Source organism: Centruroides sculpturatus, unplaced genomic scaffold (assembly GCF_000671375.1).
Source record: "Centruroides sculpturatus isolate CEXI.00-Female unplaced genomic scaffold, Cexi_2.0 scaffold241, whole genome shotgun sequence".
NCBI classification, from domain to species: domain Eukaryota; kingdom Metazoa; phylum Arthropoda; class Arachnida; order Scorpiones; family Buthidae; genus Centruroides; species Centruroides sculpturatus.
In genome coordinates this window covers 732,022-735,734 of record NW_019384409.1, presented here as the reverse complement: position 1 = coordinate 735,734, position 3,713 = coordinate 732,022, and positions in this window count along the sequence as shown.

The following is a 3,713-nucleotide window of genomic DNA, read 5'->3' as shown; positions in this document are numbered from 1 at the left end:
TGGCCACGTGGAGTTTTCCGGGTTTTCTCCGTCTATAATGTTTGAATAGGGGCCAGCTACCCTTAAAAAAGACCTCCCGGAGGGTATCCCCCTAGGTAGATCGCTCAAGTGCTGCGTTGCCATAACTTAATAAAATAAAATGGGAAAAAAGATGAAAAGATATTCCTTTCTCTTTACAATCCCGTTATTGATTATTATTATTAGTACAGTAATACCCCGAACTTACGCGATAGGTGGGACCGAATGGTAACCGCGTAAGTCGGAGTATAATTTCGCAATTTGTGTAAAATCCAAGTCGGATGTATGTAAGCTAATAAATGTTCTCGTTAATCTTATCTCGTCTTTTGATTCGTTCACAGTTACAAGAAATCACCACATAGAGTCTCTCAAGTCTCCGTAGATATAACAAACAGAACAGTTACTGACCTTACAATAATTAGGAACAAACAGAAATAAACAACACAAAATAAATTGTAGCTATGTGTCGATTCCGCGCGATACGTCCGAACATGTAAGCTGAACAATAGTGTTGGGGGAGTGAGTAATCAAGGGCTGCGTGGCGCTCAAACAAAAGACGAATCGACGAAATTTGAAAATCGCGTAACTCCCGGTTCGCGTAAGTCGAAGCATTACTATATATCCACAGGCACAACATAAACTGGTCTGATCATGTGGGCGCTGAAGAGAGCAGCAGCAAGAGAAGTTCGGTGGCCTGTTTGTTATCTACACCATTATACTGTATTGTATCACTAATCAAAGAACTTTGTGCATAGTGTAAGTTATTTCCTGGATTTTTGTAAGATACTTGTCATCTGGTCTCCTCTGCCACACCCACACGCGAACATCCCTATATCATCCTAACGCGGGATTAACGAGCCTCCCCTAAAAGTCAGCAAACTTACACTGGTGTCCAATAAGTGGGATTTTAAGTCCCCAATGGTCACCAGGTCCGCGAACTTACATATAGCAGCAGCACTCCTAGTGAGCAAAACTAGTTCTAGACAGAAAATTCTGCTCTGCTCCCCTCCATATTAGCTATGCCAATAATGATATATCAAACAGAACCGATAAATTTTTACAGTATTGATACCAATATTTTAGATTTTAGAATGTCGATGTACAGAAACAGATTGAATGCCAACTTTCATCAACAACGTTGAATAATGGTATTTGTTGTCAATGAAAAACAACTTACTCCTTAGACAGTCAGTTGGCCAAGAAGTTAAGTAAAAGCCTACCACTTTGGGACACCTGAAATCTCATTCAGATGGTTTGAAAAATCCCAGGAATATTTAATATTTCGGATCCCATCCCTTATCTTTCAGCTGCCCTATTGTGGGCCTGTCTGAAACCATAATGGGCCTGATAAGAAAAGGCCCTCTTAGTGCCTATTGGGTGAAAAGTTAAAAAACCTAACTAAAAAAAACAAAAATAGCTCTTTCAACATGATAATTTTCCAAGCAATCAGATTTTACTAGTACAGATTCCAGATAGTTGAATAAAAGTTGCAAAAATATGACCCATTTGATTGCCGAAGTAGACCAAAGTTGTCCAATTGCAAATCACATAGAATTTTTAATTTGTAGACATTAAACATAATATTACATAATTAATTAAAATTTTTTAATGACAAAAAATACTCTCAACAATAAATTTTAATTTAAAAAGTATCTTTTATTTAAGCAAAATCTATTTAAAAATGGTAAAGATTGATAATTAATATGAGTCATATTACAGTTGTAGTGTTTAAAAATTTTCAACAAAAAATGTTAAAAAATTCAAATGTAAATGTTATACAGAGTACATCAAAACAAAAATGTCTAAGTTATAAAATAGCAACCTGTAAATATTGGTAATAATTTGACATATAAGTAAACTGCATCAACAAGTATCAAAATCTTCAAACATATGTTATACAAAGGGTCAATAATGATTAAATATTTGACCTATAAAATGACAACTAGCAGTACCTCTTACTTAGAATGGTAAATTTGAGTGAAATTTGACATGTAATTCAAACAATGCTTCTACATTTGAACTGTGCATACAGTGAAAAAAAAAAATGTATTTGCTGTATAAACACTACCTGTTGTGGGCCCAAGTTCCCTTTCACTCTCACTGTGAAAGCATCTTTTGTATTACACTCATATTCTCACTGAATTTTTCACTTTACTTTTGGTGTTTGGTTATATATATATAACCACTATCAGTAACCATTGCATTCAAGAGGAGTGTGAAATCAACAAAGCCTAAAGGCAAGATTTTAGTATCAACAATTGAGGTGAAAAGGTGATCATGAAGCAAGAAAGCATGGGTACGAGATAAGGAAAGGATGTCTACTATATTTTAATTATTTAGAAATTAATTAGTGAAATGTGACAAGTTGTGATTGTTCTGGAGTGATTTTGGGTGGAGAATGGCAGTTTTGTGTTTTTTTCTTGACAAGGTTAACATTTCTGTATTTCTGTCTAGCCTACATGACTATGCTGGCTTCAAGTAGCCCATCTGACTATTCATGGAGTATTTAATGTTATATTGTTGGAAGTGTGACAACTTACACCCACCTATGAGCTGAAGTACTCACTGTTGCTCACACCTCAGTGCAAAACATGGAGAACAGGCAGTAGTACTGGTTTGTGCAAGTGTCATTCCCCAACCAGAATCACCACCACTTGTCATATTTTGCCTAATTACCCCATAAGTAATTAAAAAAACAATAGTAGGATCAATTTTCAAACTGTAAAAAGATATAAACCGTAACTGTATATTTAAATATTCATTCTTGCACAAGCTTTGTATTCTATTTAGAAAGCTATCTTGAAGAAGACATTTTGTAATGTTAGAAACATTTGAATAAAATATGTTTTTATTGAATGTTTAGGTTTTATCTCTCTCACACTTGAAAAAAACTAATTTCTTTTAGATTAGTTTACATATATTTAATGACAATCTTGTCATAATATGCATCAATTGCCACTGTCTATCTGGGGACAATTAAAAAGAGAATAAAGACATTTTTTAAAGTGAATATTGTTAAATAAAGGCATTTTTTTTTAATCTCCAATTTGTTTTAGTTCCCAGATAGACAGTGGAATCGATGCATATTACAAAAAGATTGTCATATTAAATATATGTAAACTAATTTAAAATATTTATTAGCCTCCCTGTAAATATAAGGCAACTTTATTATTTGTCTTATTTATTCTATTTTAAGAAATATTATTAACAATATTCTCTTGTATAAACTAATTTCTGTTTACTGATATCATTGAAATACTTCTGTTATGGTAATTTTCCAATAGTTTATTATTCAAATGCAATAAATTTCAATTGGCTACATTTTCTAGAAGATACAATAGTATCAAACTAAAAATCATTAACAGTTCCACTTCAGCTTCTGGTTAATTTGATTTTTTAGTATTGAAAATCAGGCATAAGTGTATTTAATATTATTTCATATGAAATTATCATAAACATTTATATTTTGATTTAAAAACATATTACAGCAGCTGTCAAATTTTTATACAACTAATATTTATGTGTAGATTATGAATATAAATAAAAGAGTATGTTAAAAAACTCTGGCTAAATTGTATCTATTTTAAATGTGTAAACATTATATAAGTTTAATATTAACACAACCACAGATAAAACTGGAAATAATTTATTTTTTGTATCACAATATCACAGATAAAATAGCAATGAAAAATAAA